Source organism: Miscanthus floridulus, chromosome 3 (genome assembly GCF_019320115.1).
Source record: "Miscanthus floridulus cultivar M001 chromosome 3, ASM1932011v1, whole genome shotgun sequence".
NCBI lineage: Eukaryota > Viridiplantae > Streptophyta > Magnoliopsida > Poales > Poaceae > Miscanthus > Miscanthus floridulus.
Genome location: NC_089582.1, coordinates 100,819,557 through 100,843,880, shown reverse-complemented (window position 1 = coordinate 100,843,880; position 24,324 = coordinate 100,819,557).

The window sequence follows — 24,324 nt, the reverse complement described above, 5'->3', positions numbered from 1 at the left end:
TCCCTCAATGGTTCATTACCTACATCCTCAAGATTCTCATGTGCTCCTAGGGAGCCGTTAGATTCATCAAATTCTACATCATATGTTTCTTCAACCAAGCCAGTGGCATGATTAAATACTCAATATGCTTTGGACTTTGATAAGTAACCAACAAGAAAATCAATATCACAACATCTTTGGAACTTTCCTAGGTATTGTCGCTTCTTGTAGATGTAGCATTTGCAACCAAACACCCAGAAGAATGATACGTCCGACTTCTTCCCATTAGCAACTCATAAGGGGTCTTGCCAAGAAACTTTTGAAGAAATAGGCGATTGGATGCATAACATGCGGTGTTGATAGCTTCTGCCCATAGAGCTTCTGGTGTATTGTACTCATCAAGCATTATTCTTGCAAGGGTGATAAGTGTCTGGTTCTTTCTCTATACTACACCATTTTATTAAGGAGTGTATGTTGCGAAGACCTCATGCTTGATCCCTACTTCATCACAATATGTGTCGGGTACCTTAGAACGGGGTACCCCGAGCGAACAATCAAAAGGATCGCTAAAGTCCCATAAAAAAATAAAGCTAGAAGGTAAGCCGTGGGCCCCTCACCCGCAACGACCGAGCCCACCAGGCCCCCCGCCTCGCCTTGAGCCTCGCGCAGGAGGTCTCGGCACCCTGACGCGAATCCCGCCTCGCGCGAGGCTCACCATGTAAGGCCTCGGCAGGGGGTGCATTCTCCGTATCGCGCGAGGCCTCTTGTGGCATGCCTCGGTAAGGAATCCGATCTCTGTCTCGCACGAGGCCTCATTCTCCATGTCGCTCGAGCCCAGCTCGTCCGCAGCCCGTCGCCCCCCGCCTCGACCGACCCTCCAGACAGCACGTCATGTCTCATTAATACTTCAACCACTCCCGCAATCTCAGCCGGACGATGGCTCAACGCCACAGAATGGCCGACGGGACCTAAGGTCGCATCAGCGCCATACTGGCCAGGACAGGGCACGGCGGGGATTACCGGCCGCTGTGTCCTAACGCTGTGTCCACGATCAGCGCCATACCAGCTAGGACAGGGTACGACGGGGATTACCGGCCACTGTGTCCTAACGCTGTACCCACGATCAGCCGCCCACTCGAGGCCTCGGCACTGTACACTAAGGTCTTGGCTATCTTGGGGTTCGTGCCTACCGAGACCCCTCCACTGTGGTGTAGCCTCGGCACCGACCAAGTCTCGGCCTCGCGCATAGTCCATCCATAGTGGCTTGCACGATCACCGCCGCACCCACTCCGAGGCAGTCCCGGGGCTCCTACGACGCACAGGATCGGATGGGACGACCACGCCGCTCTAGTGCTCCAAGGATGGACCACTCCGATGACCACACCACCACAGGAACAGGCTATAGGGCCCGGACACGCCGCCTCTGTTCACACAACATCATATAGTTAGCTCATGTACCGTCCTTGTCCTCCCTTCAGGCTATAAAAGGAGAGGACTTGGGCCGTTTTAGAGAGAGAACACCCGGTAACACATTGTAACACACGCACATATCCCAGCCGCCTGAGGGCAACGTCTCAAGCGGTCCTCACGACACCTTGCCGAGACCGGGGACTAGCTCCCCCTCTCACCTAGCTTGTAACCCCCTACTACGAGCACTCCGGTGCAAGGAATACAAGACCGATCTCTCAGACTGGATGTAGGGCATTGATTGCCTGAACCAATATAAACCTTGTGTCTCTTTGCATCACCATCTGGAATTGGGAGCACGCAGTTCAAATTCACTGGTTGGTTGAGGACCCCCCGGTCCGAAACATCGACAGTTGGCGTGCTAGGTAGGGGCCTCTGCGTGTCAGTTTCGTCATCCCAGCAAGTTCCGGATGGCAGACCCCGTACAACCATTGCGTCTCAGCACGGTGGTTTGGTTCGGGAGCCTAGAGTTCATGTCTCTAGGGCATGAGTACAACATGGTACTCCTCACTCCTCGAGCCCCACCAATCGACGATGAAGTCACGCACCGGCAACCCAGGTGCAGGCGGCGCCCGGGCGGCTGCTCTCGCCGCGCTCGCCAGGCACGACGCGAGCATGATCACCCCGATGCTACACAGATCCAGGGCGGCACACCACTCACCGCCGATATCCTACGACTAGCTGTTGGCTTAGGGTCCCTGGCTGGGGACCTGTCTAGCCTGAGCTTGGACAAAGGAAAATCGCCGGTGACACACGGCGATGCCCAGTCATCAAGCTCCACCCCACCACTCCCTGAGGAGCCGATCCTGATGGAGCAGAGTCTGGCGAAGGCACCATCCCCATACCCCTTTGGGTTGAGAAATGCCACCACCTCTTACGCCTACGCTTACACTACCGCTCACAAGGATCCCTCAGAGCGCCACCAGCGCTTCAACCTCGACCTAAGCACCCACGCCGACTCCTCGGATGAGGACGAGGCATGGCCCGGAGTGGATTTCTCTGGACTCCATGACCCTAGGGCTTTGTGCCAGTTCTTGGCCATAAGCGACTACTGCTTTGGCTACTCCGACTCCGACGACAAAGGCACTTATGACCCCACTCGCGAGTGTTTTCACATCGGGCTTGGGATGCCGAGGGCGAGCGAAGAGGACGAGGGGGTAGGTAGCCGTTCCCCGCTTCGCCCAGGTGTGGGCACCGCCATGCCCCCACGCAATGTCCTGCTGGCCACACGAAATGAGAACGTCGCTCTTGCATGACCTCAGTGCCCAGACCTAGAATAGCTCTGTGAGCTCCAGGCCAAGGTCGAACAAGGCCAACTCCTTCTATAGCAGCTTCGAGACTCTCTCGAACAAGAACAGCGAGGTCGCGGTGAAGGTAGGGGAGCCCGACAGAGGGCCTGCGATGTGCATCACCGCATCCATGACGATGAAGGGAGTGAGCAACCCCCAGTCTTCAATCGTGCTAGCTAGAACGTTGCGACTGCGGCAATGCTAGTCCACGCAATGCCCGAGCCTTCTACCACGGAGGGGCGGCGGGTCCGTGGCGAGCTCCGGGATCTCCTAGAGACCGCCGCGGTTCAGCAGGCCAAGAGTTCCGCCTCCCGTCGGCACGGGGGCGCCTCGAACCTGCCCACGGCACCGCCTCGACAGGACAGGGAAGCCTCGGCTCGTCCCAAGCCCGACCAAGCACCGATAGCCCATAGGGTTCCCGTGCTTCTAGACTGCCTCGGTAATCGACGTGAGGTACAGGGAGACCATGAGGTGGTCAGCAGGCGATGACGCCACGACAACGAGGGGCCCGCTCGGGGCTACCACCCACACCGAGGCGGTCGCTACGACAGCGGGGAGGGCAGCAATCCTTCCCCTAAACCGCTAGGCCCTCGGGTCTTTAGTAGGGCCATCCGCGCTGCTCTTTTCCCTGCCCAGTTTCGGCAACCAGCCAATCTCGCGAAGTACAGCGGTGAGACCAACCCTGAACTCTGGCTTGCCGATTACCGCCTGGCCTACCAGCTAGGTGGCGTGGACGATGACCTGCTCATCATCCGCAACCTCCCCTTGCTCTTGTCGGACTTAGCGCGAGCCTGGCTCGAGCACCTTCCTCCCTCGCAAATCCACGACTGGCGCGACTTGGTTAGGATCTTCGTCGGGAACTTCTAGGGCACATACATGTGCCCTGGGAACTCCTAGGATCTTAAGAGCTGCCGCCAGAAGCCGGACGAGTCTCTTCGAGACTTCATCCGATGCTTCTCCAAACAGTGCACCGAGTTGCCCAGCGCCGGCGACTCGGAGATCATCCAGGCTTTCCTCTCCAGCACTACCTGCCGAGACCTGGTTCGAGAGTTAGGGCGGAACATGCCGCGCTCTGCTGCCGCGCTCCTCGACATCGCCACCAGCTTCGCCTCGGGTGAAGAGGCTGTTGGAGCCATTTTCCCCGACAGCGACACCAAGGGTAAGCAGAGGGACGAGGCCCCCGAGGCCTCAGCCTCCCACCTCCCCAAGAGAAAGAAGAAGGGGTGCCTGGGGAAGCAGGAGGTCCTGGAGGCTGATCTGGTCGTGGCCGCAGAACGCAAGAACCCACGAGGCTTCAAAGGCCCTAGGCCCTTCAACGACATGCTCAAGAAACCCTGCCCTTACCACCAGGGCCCAGTCAAGCACGCTCTTGAGGATTGCACCATGCTGCGGCGTTACTATGCTAGGCTTAGGCTCCCCAATGACGACGCTAAGCAGAAGGGCGCCAGCGACTATGACGAAGACAAGGACGATGGGTTCCCCGAGGTACGCAACGCCTTCATGATCTTCGGTGGACCCTCGGCATGCCTTACGGCATGGCAGTGAAAGAGAGAACGCCGAGAAGTCTTCTCGATCAAGGTGGCCACCCCCCAGTACCTTGACTGGTCTTGGGAGGCGATCACCTTCAATCGAGATGACCACCCTGACCATGTTCCAAATCCCGGGCAGTACCCACTGGTCGTCGACCCGATCATCGCAACACCCGACTCTCCAAGGTGTTGATGGACGGAGGCAGCGGCCTCAACATCCTCTATGTCAATACCCTGGAGCTCTTAGAGATCGATTGATCGAGGCTCCAAGGCAATGTCACCCCCTTCCACGGCATCATGCCAGGGAAGCGCACGCGACCCATCGGGCACATCGACCTTCCTGTCTGCTTCAGCACCCCCTCCAACTACCGCAAGGAAATCCTCACCTTTGAGGTAGTCGGGTTCGGGGGAGCCTACCACGCCATCCTGGGGCGGCCGTGCTACGCCAAGTTCATGGCGGTCCCCAACTATACCTACCTCAAGCTCAAGATGCCAGGCCCTAGCGGCGTCATCACGATTGAGTCCACGTACGAACATGCATACGACTACGACGTCAAGTGCATTGAGTACGCCGAGGCTCTAGCGGAGGCCGAGACCCTCATCGCCCACCTCGACCAACTTAGTGGTGAGGCGCCTGACTCCAAGCGTCGTATGGGGGCGTTCGAGCCCACGGAAGCCATCAAACTCGTCTCGGTCGACCCCGCCTGCCCCAATGACCGGGCGCTGAGGATCAGCGCCACCCTCGATATCAAATAGGAAGCCGTGCTCGTCGACTTTCTCTGTGCAAACACTGACATATTTGCATGGAGTCCCTCGGACATGCGGGGCATACCGAGGGAGGTCGCTGAGCACGCCCTAGACATTCGGGCCGGATCTAGACCGGCGAGGCAACGCCTGCGCCGCTTCGACGAGGAAAAGCATAGGGCCATCGGTGAGGAGATACAGAAACTCTTGGCAGCCAGGTTCATTAGGGAAGTGTCCCACCCAGAGTGGTTGGCTAACCCTGTGTTAGTCAAGAAGAAAAATGGGAAATGGAGGATGTGCGTAGACTACACCGGTTTGAACAAAGCCTGTCTGAAAGTTCCCTTTCCATTACCCCGAATAGATCAAATCGTTGATTCCACTACAGGGTGCGAGACCCTGTCTTTCCTTGATGCGTATTCTGGTTACCATCAAATTAAGATGAAAGAGTTCGACTAGCTCGCGACTTCTTTCATCACACCATTCGGCATGTACTGCTACGTGACTATGCCTTTTGGCCTTAGAAACATAGGTGCCATGTACCAGCGGTGCATGACCCAGATCTTTGGTGACAACATCGTGTAGACCGTCGAGGCCTACATAGACGACATCGTGGTCAAAACTAGAAAGGCCGAGGATCTCGTTGATGACTTGAGGATAACCTTCAAATGCCTTAGAGAAAAGGGCATCAAACTCAATCCCAAGAAGTGTGTGTTCGGGGTCCCCCGAGGCATGCTCTTGGGATTCATAGTCTCGGAACGCGGCATTGAAGCCAACCCAGAGAAAGTCTCCGCCATAACCAGCATGGGACCGATCAGAGACCTCAAGGGAGTACAGAGAGTCATGGGATGCCTTGTGGCCTTGAGCCGCTTCATCTCGTGCCTCGGCGAAAAAGGTTTGCCTCTGTACCGACTCTTGAGAAAATCCGAGCGTTTTTCGTGGACCCTCGAGGCTGAAGAAGCCCTCGATAGACTCAAGATGCTGCTCACCAATCCTCCCGTCTTGGTACCCCTGGCCAGGGACGAGGCCCTCTTACTCTATGTTGCCGTAACGACCCAAGTGGTTAGCGCTGCCGTAGTGGTAGAGAGGCAGGAAGGGGGGCATGCTCTGCCCACCCAATGTCCTATTTACTTCATCAGCGAGGTGCTCTCTGAGACTAAAGCACGCTACCCCCACATCCAGAAGCTAGTCTACGCCGTAGTCCTGGCCCGGCGCAAACTGCGTCACTACTTCGAGTCACACCCAGTGACTGTGGTATCATCTTTCCCCCTAGGCGAGATAGTTCATAATCGGGAGGCCTCGGGTAGGATAGCCAAGTGGGTTGTCGAGCTTATGGGGGAAACCTTGACCTTTGCGCCTTGAAAAGCGATCAAGTCTCAGGTCTTGGCCAATTTTGTGGCTGAATGGACAGATACCCAACTGCCACCTGCTCAAATTCAGACAGAGTGCTGGACCATGTACTTCGATGGATCCCTGATGAAGACCGGGGCAGGCGTGGGTCTGCTCTTCATCTCGCCCCTCGGAGTACACATGCGCCACATAGTGCGACTCCACTTCGCCACCTCCAACAACGTGGCCGAGTACGAGGCCCTCATCAATGGCTTACAAGTCACCATCGAACTTGGGGCACGGCGCCTCGACGTTCGAGGTGACTCACGGCTCATCATAGATCAAGTAATGAAGGAGTCAAATTGCCTCGACCCCAAAATGGAGGCTTACTGCAAGTTGGTACGATGCCTGGAAGACAAGTTCAACGGTCTCGAACTGAATCACATCGCACGGAAGTACAATGAGGCCGCTGATGAGCTAGCAAAGATGGCCTCGGCATGGGCCCCGGTCCCCCTGAATGTTTTCGCCAGAGACCTCTACAAACCTTCCATTGGCTACACCTTGACAACAGAGGAGGGCCCACCCGTGGAACCCACGGCAAAGCTCGACGCCCCCTCTGCTGCCAAGACCCCCTCGACCGAGCCCGAAGTCATGGAAGTCAGCGCCAAGCCTCCGCAGACCAACCAGGACACGGATTGGCGAATCCCGTTCCTTGATTGGATCGATCGGGGGGAACTTCCTAGCGATAGGACCAAAGCCCGATGGCTCGCACGCCGAGCCAAGGCTTACATCCTCTACAATGACGAATTGTATAGGCGAAGTCCCTCAGGTATCCTCCAACGATGTATCAGTGCTAAGGCGGGCCGAGCCCTGCTTTGGGACTTACACGCAGGCGCCTGCGGGCACCATGCGGCGCCTCGGACGCTCGTAGGGAACGCTTTCCGCCAAGGGTTCTACTAGCCGGCGGCGGTCGCCGACGCTACCAAGCTAGTACGCTCCTGCGAAGGATGCCAGTACTATGCTCGGTAGACACATCTCCCGGCCCTAGCCCTACAAACCATTCCCATCACATGGCCGTTCGTCATATGGGGGCTCGACATGGTCGGGCCTCTGCAAAAGGCCCCCGGGGGCTACACCCACCTACTGGTATCAATCGACAAGTTCTCCAAATGGATCGAGGCTCATCCGATCAATCGAATCAAATCCGAGCAGGCGGTGCTGTTCTTCACTGACATTATCCATAGGTTTGGGGTCCCCAACACCATCATCACCGATAATGGGACGCAGTTCACTAGCAAAAAGTTCCTGACGTTTTGTGATGACCACCACATCTGTGTGGCCTTGTCGGCCGTAGGACACCCAAGGACCAACGGCCAAGTAGAGCGTGCCAACGGCATGATCCTACAAGGCCTCAAGCCAAGGATTCACAACCGGTTGAAAAAGTTTGGCAAGAAATGGCTCGCCGAACTCCCATCAGTCATCTGGAGCCTAAGGAACACTCCAAGCCGAGCCACAGGGTTCACGCCTTTCTTCCTGGTCTATGGGGCCGAGGCCATCCTCCCCACCGACTTGGAATATGGTTCCCCGAGGCTACAAGCCTACAACGAACAAAGTAACCGCACCACCCGAGAGGACGCCCTTGATCAACTAGAGGAAGCCTGAGATGTCGTGCTACTACACTCGGCCAAATACCAGCAGAGCCTATGGCGCTATCAGGCCCGACGCATTCGAGGCCAAGACTTGAAGGTAGGCGACCTGGTGTTGAGGTTAGCACAGAGCAACAAGGGTTGCCACAAGCTGACCCCGCCATGGGAAGGACCGTACATCATCGCCCAAGTACTGAAGCCCGGGACCTACAAGCTGGCCAACGAGAAGGGCGAAGTCTTCACCAACACTTGGAACATAGAACAGCTATGTTGCTTTTATCCCTAAATTTCTAAGCATTGTATATATCGTTTCTCGAAATACAATTAAAAAGCGTTCTTTAGTTGGTCTAATTTTTCGAGAAACCCCCCAAGCCCATCGTAGGCCTCGGTAGTACAATAACATGACAAGGGAGACTCGACTCTGCCTCGGCAGAACCAAGCCTCCCTCGAGGGCTAGATGGGGGACTCCCCCCTAGGTCCCACGCACTGTTCTTTAGTTGTTTTTCACAAAAATTCCTACGTCAAGACTCTAGCAGGCTCTGACGAATCAGTTGTAAAAACTCCTTGGACCAAGGTCTGTTTCCTAAGCAAGAGGCCGGTAGAGTCGCGAGACAGCCTACGCCTCCGGGCTACAGCACTCCCTCACTACCTCTCGCTCGAGGGACGGCTTAGGCCCCAATGGGGTGCTTTGCAAACGAAATCTAATCAGGGGCAACAGAGGGCAGAGGCTCGGAAACATAAGAAAAACAGCTAGGAAACACAAATACTTCAGAAATAAAGGCCTCGATGGCCACAAGTGTTACGATGCAAAAAATAACCCCTACTTTACTTTTACATAGTCTCCGGGGCACAGATCAAGCTTAGGGTCTTCAGCACCGGCAGATGGTAAGGGAGGAACCACCTCCTCTTCAAAGAGCGTCGCCAGCGCTGTACCAGGGCCTTCCACCACCTCCATCAGCTTTGTGACCACCACGTCCGCCTCCTCGTCATCATCAGGCAGGACATACCCATCGCTGATGGCCGGGAGGTCGACGCTGACGTAGTGAGAAGAGATGACAGCCAGCGCGCGCTTGACACCAGTGTGCAGCGCTCCTCGGAGCCGCTCGCGCACCTGGTTGCTCAGCGCGGTCAGACGGCTCCTGTAACACCCCTGGTGTTAGTCTTACCTAATTGCACTTGCATTTCCTGATCATGAGCATCGTTCATCCATTCATAAGCATATATCACTTGAAACATGTGAAACATGATTATGAAACAAGAGTATCATTTCAAGTGTTTTCATCATTTCAGTACCTTTAGTGCTTGATTTTTGTATGACCAATCTATGGTATAGCTAAATATATTGTTAAACATCTTAGCTATGCTTAGAAAGTCATTAGGAACAATGTTCATGTTGATCATTTTGCCCAATTAAGATTTCAAATCATGGTTTGACTTGTTTTGACCCTAGGACTTTTTGGTTTGACTATTCAAAAAGTACCACTTAGAATGTTTGCATGTCTAAGCAACCTAAAGCAAAGTTGTAGCAAATTTTATAAGGAACAAAAGTTATTTTGTGGCCAAGTCATGAAAATGAGCACAACATGTTCAATTTGGGCCCACAAGTCGGAATTGTGGTGCTGACTCAACACTTAGAATATTTCTAAGTCAAAAGTCAGATTCCAGTTTCATGTACTCAACTTTGGCTCGATATAACTTGTGATCCAATGAGATTTAGGTCTTGGTCCTGTAACATGATTTCTAGCTGGTACTTAGAGCTATAACTTTCATTTCTACTATTTTCGCTAAGGACCAACGGATTAGGAGTTAGAGCCTCACCAAATGGCGCTGTCAGTTAGTTCATTGATCGCTGAATCGTAGCTACAGTGTTCCGGTTTCAGTCAGTCCATGGCCGACCGAGGTCAGGTGGTGGCCGCTGCGTGTCCGCCACGCGCTCGGCTCGCCCTGACCACGCAGCGCGCTGGCTGGCTTGAAGAGGAGCGCGCCCTGCTGCTCTTCGCACGCGCTTTGCCCCCTTTCACCCCTCCTTGCCTTCCCCATTCGCAGCCGCAGCGCACCGCCAACGCCATCAGCTCTGCCGAGCTCGCTCGAGCTCGCCGCGGCACCACAGCCACCACCATTCAACCCGCAGCTCTGCCATCGCCTCTCGGACCTCATCAGCGCTTTCACGGAGCCAGCCAAGCTGTAGGTGAGCGACATTGCCACCGTGCACCACCGCGGCATGGCCACCATGGTCGCCGCCGGTGATCGCACGCGGTCCCGCCTGACCGCTTCACCGTAGCCACTAGCCGTAGCATAGGAAGGTCCGCCTTGTTTACCCTATGCTTGCGCGTGCCTTGTATGGCCACCAACCGTCGGGGTTCACCGGAGCACCACCGTGCGCCATGGCCGAGCCGCCGTGGGCCATGGCCGGTATCCAGGGAGTCCATTAGAGTCTAACTTTAGGGGTGCTATGGGTGCGGGAGACCGAGGTGAGCACGCCGGTGCCGTCGGGTTCACCGGGGGAGCTCGCCGTCGGCGAATTTCGCGGCTGCCGCGCCGTCGTCTCCCTCCGTCCCCTGTTCTGTGTCTATGACACGGGGGTCCCGCACGTCAGTCGCTGAGCCGAAGAGGGAGCCAGGCTTGGGCTGCGCTGTGTCATGGGCCGTCGGATCTTTTCGGGCCGGCCCAGTACTGTTTAAGTGATTGGATTTCCCTTTTATTCTTTATTATCTGAAATCTAAAATGGTTTGAAAATTGTTTGGGTGATCAAACTTGCTCCAAATTTGTTGAAACAAATTTTGCTAGGTTCCTTATCATCAGATCTACTTGGGAAAATTATTGCATGTCATTTTTGGGATACTTTTCTATAGGATTTTATTTAATTATGGATATTGCTGATAACTTGAAAAATATGTAGAAAAATCTATAGTCTGCAGAAAAATATGATTTCAAGTTTGTTAATCTTCTTAGGTCATGTACTTCCTAGGAAAAATATATTTCATGCATGTGCTGTGGGAAAATTTTGAGGTGTAGTTCAAGTGCCTTTAATGGCTGATTTTTGTTATTTTTGCTAGAGAGCAAACTTTGTATAAAACATGCATGTGGTAATTTTAGTACAGTCATTATAGGCTATGAAAAACCTAGGAAAAATATTAATTCTGTTGTTTGACACTTTTCATAGTACAAAGTAATTTCATGCTCATTTTTATGCTATAGCTTGTCATTTTTGTGTAGGATAGTTTACTTATCCAAATGTCATGAAATTTTTATGGTAGTCTGTTTAGGGTAGTATTATGCTACTGTAATTTTCTCAGATTTTTAGGAGCATCAGAAATATATGTTGCTATTCAAACCTATTATTAATTAGGGTTTAAGTAAATGTTGCTTTAAGTGTGATTAAGAAATTAGTAAAGCTTTGGTGTATCTTTGAAGTATTTAATAAAATATGTTGACTTAACATATTAGTAGTAGAAGAGAATGCAGTAGATGACATGTGCTTATAGTATAGTTTCTTGGATGATGTTGACTACCTTGTATTTCAACATACCCATGGCATTCATCTCCTTCGATGCACCGTTTGCATAATCACTTACGCGCATTGCATCATACAGGATCGCAAACCGAGAACCCAGTCATCATACCCGAGGAGCCAGAGGAGCAGCTCGAGGTGCAGCAGCAGGAAGTGCCAGAAGCCGACGAGGAGGACGTTGAGGAACTTCCGGAGTGCCCCGATCACCGTCCGAGCTCCTTCGAGAGAGGCAAGCCCCGGAGCATTTTTCTCCCGGTTTGCGATTATTTAATTAAATACCTTACTTTAAATTGATGCATTACGTTCAGGAGTTGTTTGCAACCGTTGCTGCATTATACCTTGCTTACCTTTGTTATACTATATCCTTGTTACCCTGGTATCCGCAGTCGAGTCAATGCTTAGCTGGCTTAGACCGATAGAAGTCAGGTGATTTCCTGTCACCTGGGAGCTATAGGTGGTTACCTGGATCTGCTTGGATGACTATGAAGTCATGGTATAACTAAGTGTTAAATGAAGTTGAGACCGGACGGAGACTTGCAGAGTTTTGGACTGTAGTGCTTTCCGTCTGTGTCGATTAAGGACCGAGCGTTGTTGGGCCTCGAGTCATGTTGAACGCATGCCTTACATTTAGCTGGCCGGATAAAGTACCTTTCGACCGCGAAGTTGGGAGATTTTTCGGGCCGAGTAGATTGCCCACAACGCACTGTACCGGAGCAGGTGTGGTAGGACACGGGGGCGGGATGATAAGACCAAAGTGCAGTCGGTCGGCCCCCGGGTACATGTGGTTCTTGGCAAACTCGAGATTCCTGGAAAGTTGACTCGGTGATCAATATCTCACTTTAGCGGGTGAGTGAGGTTTGTGTAAGGAACAAATCACCAGCTGGTTAGGAATCGATTCGAATCGCCATCGCTCCTGGATAGTGAGCACTTGACTTGAGTTACTTCATCATAGTAAATGTTATGGAACACCTGGACAGTTATAATGAATATGACAGTATGGAAGTTGTTTAATGATCATTGGTTATCATTATCTGCTTAATCACATGTTTACTCTAGTATAGGTGCAAATCTAGTTGACAGGTTAATAATAATTAACTTGGCAATAATGCTTTTAGAAAGGTTCTTGAAATGCTAAAAATGCTTCTTTTTGCAAATGAGTCAGCTACCCTACTATAAAGCCCTTCATAATCCTTGGTGTCATTGATTTTCGGTTATGTCGGGTAAGTCTGGCTGAGTACCTTCTCGTACTTAGGGTTTTATTCCCACTTGTTGTAGATGGGCAGATGTATTACGGCTACTGTATCAACTGCCTTTATCCTGCGATGGGTGATGCTTAGGACCATGGGCATGGTCATTCCTTACGTCTCACATAATGCTTTTGTTGGAGATGATCATTCGCTGGCACTCTATTTAAACTCTGTGTGTGTGGTTTGAACAAATGACTTCCGCTACTTTAATTCGAACTGGTTTGTAATAACTATGTTGAAACTCTGATGTATTTGAGATTTCAAACTTTTATGTAATGTGTGATGGTGACCGCTAAATTTATTACGATCATGGCTGGGACACAAGTTGGTTTGAAATCCTTCGTGATTTCATGGACTACCGGGTTATACGGGCTTAAGTTTGCTCAATCGTCTACTTTGGTGGATGATTTTCTTACTTAATTTCGTATAATTGGTCGGTTCCATCACAGCTCCCTAGGGAGCTACCTGACTGAACCCCCTCAACCTCTAAGGCCTCGCAGGCAGAAAGGGCAGCATGTTTCAGTGCCTCGTGCTCCCCGATCTCGGCCTCGAGCACCGTCTGCACCGCACTGGAAGCCTCGGCGGCTCGAGTGATCTCCGCCTCTGACTCTGCACTGAGGAAAATGGAATGAGGCCGAGCGAGGGAAAAAACAACCTAAGTTAGGGATGGAAGCCCACGGAACTCACCCTTGGCCTTCTGCTCCCAGCGTCGGGTCTCAACCTGACAAGCCTCGGTCTTCGCCTTCCAGCATAGGGCCTCGGCCCGAGAAGCCTCAGCCTCCTCCTTCAAGCGCTGGGCCTCGACCCGAGAAGCCTCAGCCATCCTGGAAGCCTCACTCCCTAGCTCTGCATCACGCAAGGGAGTTAGGGAGTGAACATAAGAAAAAGAAAACAAAATGAGGGGACTAAAACTCACCCTCGACCACCCCCCTCCAAATTACAGCCTCGGTCCGCAAGGCCTCAGCTGCAGTAAGGGCCTCATCCAAGGCACCTTTCGTCAGCTGGTGCACCCTCTGTTCTGCCCCCAGCTGCCCCGCATGAGCCGCGACCGAGGCCGTAGCTTCAACGGCTCGGCCCCGGAAGGCATCCCGGTCGCTGACCATGCGGGTGAGCTCCTCCTCCAACTCCTTAACCCACGCTGCCAGAGGGGCGAGTTGCATCTAGGCCATGGCCGCCTCGACCTTCACATCGGCACAACAAAGGCGGAGGTCCTCTACCACCGCGCTCTACGCCGATAGGAGCTTGTTGGCGCTGGCAAGAAGGTCCTTCTGCCGCTGAAGCTAGTCCCAGACGCCCCTCTCTCGCCAGAGAAAGACCGACTTCCCAAGCGACCGGGTCTCGAGCTCCTAGGGAAGCAGAATGAGGGTCATTGGTTGCAACGAAACCAGAAAAGGACAACATCACGCGAGAAAGGAAAACACGAACCTAGGCAACTCCGGGCAGTTCGTTGGCCACCACGGACAGGGCCATCCGTAGCGACCGCTCCGCCAGCTAGCGGTATTGCTCGAAGGAGCTCCAGTGCCCGCCCTCGGCCGCGTCCTCGAGGGCGAACAGAGGCTCCCCCTCAGGGTCATCCCGGCTCTGCCACAGTACCCGCGGGTGATCCCACCAGCGAGGCTCGGGTCGCACCTGCACAAGCGCTGAGTTTCCCTCGTCCAAGAGCAGCGCCGGCTGCTCCACGGCATCGGTCTCCTCGGCGTCGACCACCTCCCGTGCTCGGGAAGTATCGTCGAAGGAGATCAGATAGACCTCCACCTCCCGGGCACTCTCTCGCAACAACGGTGGGCCCTGAACCAAGGGCACCACCGAGGCCTCCGTCGCCTGCATCTCCGCCTCCTAGACAGATGGCCTCGCCGCCATCACGATGGCCTTAGTGACCTCGGGGGCTCCGGCCTCTGTAATTATGGCCTCGACGGTCTTGGGGCTTCGGCCTCCGCCATCGTGGCCTCGGCAGACGCAGAGACACCAACCGCGGCCACTGTGGTCTCGGCGGTCATGGGCGCCGTGGCCTCCGTCGCCTCAGCCTCAGAGACCCTAGGAGCCTCAGCAACAAAGGGCACGCTGGCCCCATCCGACTCGTGAGCCTCACCCCCACGAGGCGGAAGTGCTCCCTCCCTCGTCTGTGTAGGGGCCACCTTGGTAGCCCCTCCTTGGGTGGCTGGCCCCTTTGGGTCGACCCTCACCAACGCCGCGCTGCGTTCGATAGCGGCTTGCGCCTCCGCCACCCAGTGGGCGGAGGAGCCAGGGCTCACCTTAAGTGCCTTAAGGGGCGCCAATGGGAGCTCGTCCGCAGGCCGCTTCCGACTAAGGAAAATTAACCTACAGGGTCTGCGCGAGACCAAAAAAGCGAACGGAAGGCACTATGACCCTGCCAAAAATACACTTGCCTTGAACGGGGCGGCAACCGCTTCGCCATGGCAAACCTCATCTGCAACGGCGGAGGCGGCGGCAGAGGCGTCGCCTCCGCAACCATCGGCGCTGGTCAGTCTTCAGCGAACCCTGACGCACCTTCGGTCCTCTGCAGGGGCGGTGGTGTCGCCTCCACCGCCACCTACTCCACCACGGCCGCTGAGCCTACCAGGCTGATGGCGCGTTTGCCTAACACCCACGCCTCGGGCGTGTCGGCCTCGACCCCGGAGCGGGCAACCGCCGGCCCCAGGTCCGTTTCTCCTCCCCCTCCTGGGGGTGTCGGGCTACTTGCCGATGCCCTGGGTGCCACCTCCACGACGTTAGGAAGGTGGTCCAGGGGACCTCGCCCTCCCCCGCCCTCGTCATTCCCGTCCAAGGCCTCCGTCGACAACGACGTCGATGGGGATTCCTCCAACGGGAGACCATCCTTCTGTTGTTGACGGTGGCGCTTATCTAGCTCCTCGCGTGCGAGGATGTGCTTCGTGCGCTTCGCCGCCTTGGCGTCCTTTCGCCTCTTCTGCGCATCGGCGTGAGCGTAGTTGATCACCTACCACCCCGCGTCCTCAGGAACGGGCAGCGGAGAGGAGCGCACATCCCTCATCCCCTGAAGGAACGACAAACGCGCATAAGGGAACAAGGGGTAAGGGGAGACTAAGGAGGCTCAAAGGCTACAGCGGCACATGACTTACTAGCGAAAGGAACCCCCGTGATAGTCGCATCACGAAGGGGGTCAAGTTGCCGCCCTTCAACTTCGCCTCTACCGTCTCCCCCACCTGACGAAGAATTTCCACGTCGGAGAGGGAGGAGGAGGACATCCGGATGCCCTCCATGGGTTCACTCGGCCTCATCTCAAACAGCCGCCGCCGCCGAGCCATCAGTGGCAGCACCCTCCGGTGGTGAAAGGCGGCCACAACCACAGCCATGGTGAGGCCATGGCCCCATAGCCTCGCCAGCCCCTCCAGGAGAGGCTCCAGCTTGGGCTGGTCATCCTTTGGGACACCCCACTTCCATCTCTCCGGGCAGCTCCCCACAATCCGCCCAGTGTAAGGGGAAGTCCTCCGTCATCATTACGAAGGTAGAACCAGCTCGTGTACCACCGTCGGTTGGAGGACGTGAGCTGGGCCGGGATGTAGAGGTGCTAGCGGTCCTGGCGCACCTGGAGAGTGCAGCCGCTGGCCCTTGTTGCCTTCCTCTTACCCGACGTACCCATCGGCTTGGTAGTATGCCCCGCCCGGAATAGGTGGAGCCACAACTCCCAATGGGGAGCAATCCCCAAATACCCCTCGCAGACAGCAACAAAGATAGCCGCCTGAGCAATGGAGTTGGGATTGAAGTTGTGGAGCTCTATGCCGTAGTAGTGTGGGAGCGCCCGCATGAACCGGTCTGCCGGAACGCTGAGGCCATGCTCGTGGAAGGAGACAAAGCTTACGACGTAGCTGTCATGAGGCTTCGGCTCTGGCTCGCCATACGGAGCAATCCACTCTAGCCTGGTGGGGTCTGTCACCGGGCGAAGGAGTCCACCATCGACAAGCGACTGAAGCATCTCCTCGATGACGTCCGATGGGTCCCAGGGGTCTGCCTCGACAACGACGATGTCGTCGGCCATGGGTGCGATGGAAGAATCAGGTGCGGCGGTGAGTTTTTTCTCTCTCTCCCACGCTCTCGCTTTTTTCTTGCTTTCTCCCTAGGCTCGCTCTTCTCTCCTCTTCTTCCCGACACCTGCTGTTCTAGCGACGGCTCAATGGAGGCGGTGCTAATGCAGGCAAGGTAAAACGAGGAGGGACGAGACTCTTTGGGTATTTATGTAGGGAGGAGGCGGAACGAACGGGCGATGAAATCAGGGAGGTTTTCCCCTCGACCCGACGCAGTTAACCACGAGCCGATTTCGTCGGCCCACGCACCCACGTCTCCTGCATTGAATGCGAGGATAGTTACGTCCCATCCACCACGTCACGCTCGGCCACTATGGCAGCAGGCATTGTTTCGACTCCCCATGAAACCGCCTTAAAAGGCGCGCCGCCCGTGCCGAGCCAATAGGGAAGATATTCCCTGCGGCCTATTCCTTTCGTATGAAGGAACCGGGCTCTGAACCTATTACGATCCAGGGGTTCAAAGGCTGGGCCCCAAAGGGTTTCGACAGCCGCCCCAAGATAACAGAGTTAGGGACGACCGCAGGCAAGCCTATATGGGGCCGAGGCCCAAGCAATCGAAACGCTTGGGATGCCCGAAGTTGTGTCCAAGACCGGGGGAAAAGTCTCCGAATGGGATCCCACCATAGGGAGGCACCGAGCCACCGAGGCCCAGCGAACAGCCTTGGCACCCACTAGAGAAATCCTCTGGTACTCTTGGAGTGTGTCTCTGGACTGCTAGCCGTCCCCTAGCGAACGGGGTTTGGGCCTCCACTCGGACTACCCGATAACAGCTCACCGGAAGTGCCACCGCTCGTGCCCACCGAGGGTAGCGAGGCACATTCCACCCCTCCTTCCGAGCAAAAAGGAAGCGTGAGGGCCACACAAAAAGATAGGGGAGCTCCTGACGGCCCTCTCACCCTGTGCAGAGGCTAGGGGGCTCTTCCTACAAATACGCCGAGACCCCACAACTCAGGCTCGTGCCCAAAAGGGGCCTCGACAAACAAACCCTCATGCACGAGGGGCGTATAAAAAGTCAGGGGAACTCCTGACGGCCCTCTCGCTCCACGCAGAGGCTAGGGGCTCTTCCTGCAACCTTGCTGAGACTAGAATGGGCTCGGCAAACAAACCCTCCGTCCGAACGAAAAGGATATGTGAGGGTCGGATGAAAAAGTTAGGGGACCCCCGACCGCCCTCTTGCTCCAGGCGAAGGCTCAGGGGCTCCCCTTGCACCCGAAGACCAAGACAAACGGTCCAAGCCCACGCTAGAGGTTTCATTACAAAACACGATAAAGGGCACCGAGCCCGTTACGGTCTAGGGGTTCAAAGGCTAGGCCTCCAAGAGGTTTCGACAGCCGCCCCAGGGCAACAGAGTCAGGGAAGACTTTGGGGCGAGCCTACGAATGGCCTAGGCCCAAGCGAACAGTCGCTCGGGGCGTCCTAAGTCATGTCCGAGACCGGCAGGGAAGTATCTGAATGGGATCCCACCGTAGGGAGGCACCGAGCCACCGAGGCCTAGCGAACGGCCTCGGCACCCACTAGAGAAACCCTCTGGTACTCTTGGTGTGCGTCTTTGGACCACTAGCCGTCCCCTAGTGAACGGGGCTCGGGCCTCCACTTGGACTACCCGATAACAGCTCACCGGAAGTGTCCATGTTCGTGCCCATCGAGGGTAGCCTGGCACATTCCACCTCTCCTTCCAAGCGAAAGGAAGTGTGAGGGTCATACCCAAAGTCAGGGGGCCCCTGATGAACCTCTCGCTCTGTGCGGAGGCTAGATGGATTTTTCCTGCAGCCTCACCGAGACCCCCGCAACCCGAACTTGCGCTTAGGGGCTCGGCAAATGCAATAAGAACTACTCGTTCAAAACACGAAAATAAAAAGCCCCTAGAGAAGTAACTCCACTCCTCTAGGGCCTCGGGGGCTACACCCGGCGGGTGCGCTCGCGCGCACCCACCAGAACCTCAAGATACAAAACCCAAGTCCTACGGGAGCGGGTACGAACCAAGCCTAGGCAAACCCTCAGGGAGAGTGCACGCACTCCCTCGAAGGCTCGGGGGCTACTATCGGGTACCTTAGAATGGGGTACCCCGAGTGAACAATCAAAAGGATCGCTAAAGTCCCATCAAAAAATAAAGCTAGAAGGTAAGCCGTGGGCCCCTCACCCGCAACGACCGAGCCCACCAGGCCCCCCACCTTGCCTTGAGCCTCGCGCAGGAGGTCTCAGCACCCTGACATGAATCCCGCCTCGCATGAGGCTCGCCATGAAAGGCCTCGACATGGGGTGCATTCTCCGTATCGCACGAGGCCTCTCGTGGCATGCCTCGGCAAGGAATCCGATCTCCGTCTCACGCGAGGCCTCATTCTCCGTGTCGCTCAAGCCCGGCTCATCCGTAGCCCATCGCCCCCCGCCTCGACTGACCCTCCAGACAGCACGTCACGTCTCATTAATGCTTCAACCACTCCCGCAATCTTAGCCGGACGATGGCTCAATGCCATAGAATGGCCGATGGGACTTGAGGTTGCATCAGCGCCATACCGGCCAGGACAGGGCATGGCGAGGATTACCGGCCGCTGTGTCCTAACGCTGTGTCCACGATCAGTGCCATACCGGCTGGGACAGGGTATGGCGGGGATTACCGGCCACTGTGTCCTAACGCTGTACCCACGATCAGCCACCCACTCGAGGCCTCGGCACTGTACACCAAGGTCTCGGCTATCTTGGGGTTCATGCCTGCCGAGACCCCTCCACTGTGGTGCAGCCTCGGCACCGACCAAGTCTCGGCCTCACGCACAGTCCGTCCATAGTGGCTTGCATGATCACCGCCGCACCCACTCCGAGGCAGTCCTAGGGCTCCCACGACGCACAGGATCGGATGGGATGACCACGCCGCCCCAGTGCTCCAAGGATGGACCACTCCGATGACCATGCCGCCATAGGAACAGGCTACAGGGCCTGAACACGCCGCCTCTATTCACACGACATTGTATAGTTAGCTCATGTACCGTCCTTGTCCTCCCTTCAGGCTATAAAAGGAGAGGACTTGGGCCGTTTTAGAGAGAGAACACCCGGTAACACATTGTAACACACGCACACATCCCAGCCGCCTGAGAGCAACGTCTCAAGTGGCCCTCACGACACCTTGCTGAGACCGGGGACTAGCTCCCCCTCTCACCTAGCTTGTAACCCCCTACTACGAGCACTCCGGTGCAAGGAATACAAGACCGATCTCTCAGACTGGACGTAGGGCATTGATTGCCTGAACCAGTATAAACCTTGTGTCTCTTTGCATCACCATCCAGAATTGGGAGCACGCAGTTCAAATTCACTGGTTGGTTGAGGACCCCCTGGTCCGAAACACCGACAATATGCTTCAATGTTTGTGTTGTCAAATTCTTTTCCATTGTCACTTCTTATCTTCTTGAGCTTCACTTCAAATTCATTTTGTGCTCTCTTCGCAAACTTCTTAAAACATGCAGCCACTTCGGTCTTGTCATGAAGGAAGAACACCCAAGTATATCTAGAGTAGTCATCAACTATCACAAGACAATAGAGATTGCCTCCCAAACTCTTGTAAGTTGTTGGTCCAAATAGATCCATGTGAAGAAGCTCTAGCACTCTTGTTGTTGACATGTAAGCTTTTGTTGGATGTGTTTGCAACTTGCTTGCCAGCTTGACATGCATTATAAAGCTTGTCCTTCTCAAATTTCACATCCTTCAAACCTCTCACCATTTCATTCTTTATTAGCTTCTTGAGTGAGCTCATCACAACATGTGCAAGTCTTCTATGCCATAGCCACCCAAGTGATGTTTTGGTGAATAAGCATGTCTTCAAGTTTGCATCTGCAGAGGTGAAATCCACTAGACATAGGTTGTTGTATCTAAAACCCTTGAATATAACTTGATTATCATCTTTCTTTGACACAACCACTTCCTTCTCGGTAAACAAACATTGAAAGCCAAGATCACATAATTGACCAACGGATAGCAAGTTAAAACTAAATGAAGCAACATATAGCACATTTGTTATTGAATGATCATTTGATATTACAACTTTGCCCAATCCTTGAACTTTGTCCTTTGAATTATCACCAAACGTAATCCTTTCTTGACCATCTACTTCTTCATCTAGTGAGGTGAACATACGAGGATCACCGGTCATATGTTGAGTGCCACCAATATCAATAACCCAATGACTTCCATCGGTCTTGTAGTTCACCTACACACAAGAGATCAAGCTTGTTGTTTAGGGACCCAAACTTGATGGGGGCCCTTGACTTTCTCAACTAGTGACATTGCAACCCAAATTTGCTTAGGCCTATTCTTGTTGGGTGGACCTAAGAACATGACTTTCATCTTTCCACTAGAATCCTTTCTAAGCATGTAGTGAGCATTGAAGGCAAAGGGTCTAGCATGCTTGGGCAAGGGTTGTGATGGTGGAGTTTGACACTCATGAGCAAAGTGACCTTCCTGTCCACACTCAAAGCATCTCTTTGGCTTAGGCTTTGACTTATATTGTTGTTGATGTTGAGCTTGAGCTTTCTTCTCTTGATTTGCCAAGTACCCAATATCACTTCTATCCATCTTCATCTCGGTGTTCATGAGTAGCTCACTTTGGAGATATTGGCCTCTTATGAACTTGCTCAAACCGGTCTTAAGATGCTCTTTCTCCAACTTGAGCTTCTTGTTTTCTTCTCTAAGTTCATAATGATTTTTCTCCATCTTGAGTCTCTTGTTCTCTTCTTTAAGCATCTTATTCTCAAGAGCCATATCATAATCTTTGTCAAGATTCTCTATCACAATTGTGTTGGTGGTTGATAGCTTTTCAAGATCTTTCTTGAGCTTTTCATTCTCATTCTTAAGCTTGACATACTCATCATAGTTATCGAACTCAACCACTTTCTTGCCTTTACTACTAGAACCTTGCTCAATGCTCTCAACAATCAAGTCATCACATGATGTAGCTATATCAATCTTAACAACATTGTTAGTAGCATCATGTGGCTCATTGGATAATAACCCATGAGAAAGAACAAGATTGTCATGATTAATCTTAAGATTGGTGTACTCTTCTTTTAGTAAATTGTAACTAGTGGTTAGCTCATTATGTATCCCCTCAAGTTTATCATATTTTTCTCTAAGCTCCTTTTTAGAGGTTTTGAGCTCATTGAATTTGGATGACACAATTTTATTTTCTTCTCTAAGCTCAACACTAGCTTTTTTGGCTATGTCATATTTTGCTAAGAGTGAGTCCTTCTCAAGTTCTAGCTTTTCATTTTTAGCTCTTGTCTTTCTAATGATTTTAGTGTATTGGTTTAGCAACTTGACAAGATCATCATAAGAAGGTGATTCAAATTCTTCATCACTATCACTACCACTTTCATCATTGCTAGCATTATCATCACCACTACTATCATCATCATTTTGTACCTTTTGTTCACCCTTGGCCATAAGGCATAGGTGTGTAGAGGATGATGGCGGTGGTGTCAGTGAAAATAGTGAAGAATCAATCACAAGAGCGGCCACCTTCTCCTTCTCATTCTCACTTTCATCATTGGATTAGCCACTTAATGATTCAATGTCCGTGAGCCAATCACCAACAATGTATGCCTTTGTCATTCTTCTTCTTCTTGTGAAATTCCTTCTTCTTGCCATCCTTCTTCTTGTATGGCTTGTTCTTCTTCTTCTCATTATCATCTTCATCACTTGAGTCATCTTTCTTGCCCTTGTACTTCTTCTTGTACTTGTCTTTCTTGGGTTTGGGGCATTGATGAGCTAGATGACCAAGTTCTCCACAATTATAGCAATTCATTTCGGAGATGGGCTTCCTTCTACTACTAGTGAAGAATTTCTTCTTCTTGCCATCAAACTTGACACTATTCTTGTTTAGCTTCTTGAGCATCTTGGCGGTTCTTCTCACCCTGAGAACAAGACTTGCATCATCAATCTCATCATCACTTGAGCTATCATGATCAACTCTTGCTTTGCCCCTCTTCTCTTGGCTAGCCTTGAATGCCAAATCTTTTTTCTTGGTGGAAGAAGAGCCACCTTGTGGAGTGATGTGCATGTACATCTCATGTGCATTGATCTTCCCCAATATTTGAGTTTGTGTAGCAGTGGAAAGATCACCTTGATGAAGCACCGTCACAATATGCCCATACTTATCAATGGGGAGGACACTCAAGATCTTTCTCACAACATCGGATGGTTGCATTTGTGTGAGTTCAAGCCCATTGACTTCCTCTACAAGAACATTCAAGCGTGAATACATCTTATTGGCACTTTCTCTAGGAAGCATCTAAAAATGAATTAAGCTTTTTCATCACAAGGTGATAGCGTTCCTCACGCTCACTCTTGGTTCCCTTATGGAGCACACAAATATTTGACCATAGTGCATGGGCGTCTTTGTGGTTCCCCACACGGTTAAAGACATCCTTGCAAAGGCATCTAAAGAGGGTGTTTCTAGCCTTTGCATTCTACTTCTAGTAGTTAACCTCATCGTCTTCAAGGTTGGTGGGATCCTTAGGTTTTGGGAAGCCTTGTGAGGTGGCTCTAAGAACTCCAACATCTAAAGCCTCTAGGTATGCCTCCATGCGAATTTTCCAATAAGAAAAATCATCTCCCTCAAAGATAGGAGGGGGTCCATCCCCATGGGACATCTTGCTCTAGGCGGTTAAGCCTAATTTAGGGAGCACGAGGCTCCGATATCAATTGAAAGGATCAAGATGCCCAAGATGGGGGGGGGGGGGGTGAATTGGGCTAATTCTAATTTTTTTGCAATAATTAAGCCCTACACTTAGCCCATTTCACCCCTTGTGTCTAGAATGTGTTTCTATTGTTCTGCTGTACAAAAGTTTTACACCCTAGGTTCAATCCTGCTCCAACATGGCAATTCTAGGAATGTAAAGACATGAAATGAATTGCTCAAATGTAAATGCTCAAAATAAAGAGAGGGAAAGGAATATGGCGATGTTTTTCTGAGGTATAGGAGAGTCACCACTCCCCACTAGTCCTCGTTGGAGCTCCGCCGGATGATCACCAAGCTCCCAACCACCACTGAGCCGTCTAAGTGATGGCGATCACCAAGAGTAACAAGCATAAACTTTCACTTGACCAAGACAAGCCTAATAAGAAAGGTGGATGCACACTTGCTACTCCCGATGCACAAGTGAGGTCCTTAATCTTGGATTATCAACTCTCAATCACCACATTAGGCTCTTGCTCTCCCTTGCACTCCAAAGGCGTTTCACAGCTAAACAATTGGGCAAGAGACCTCCCATGAATGAGTGGGATAAGTATTTATACCCCCTCATTCAAAACATAATGGTTGGAGGCCAACTCAGCAAGTTTCGGGGTGACCAGACGCGCCGGTCTGGGTGACCGGATGCTCCGGTCAGTAGTACACGTCACTGTGTGAGATAGAGCCATTAGCTCTAACTGGACTCTAACCTGCGTCCGGTCATCACCCACCGGACGCGTTCGGTCAGCAAAATGCCCCTATGGATGCTCTCTGATGTTGATCGGACATAGGCACCCTAGCGTCCGGTCA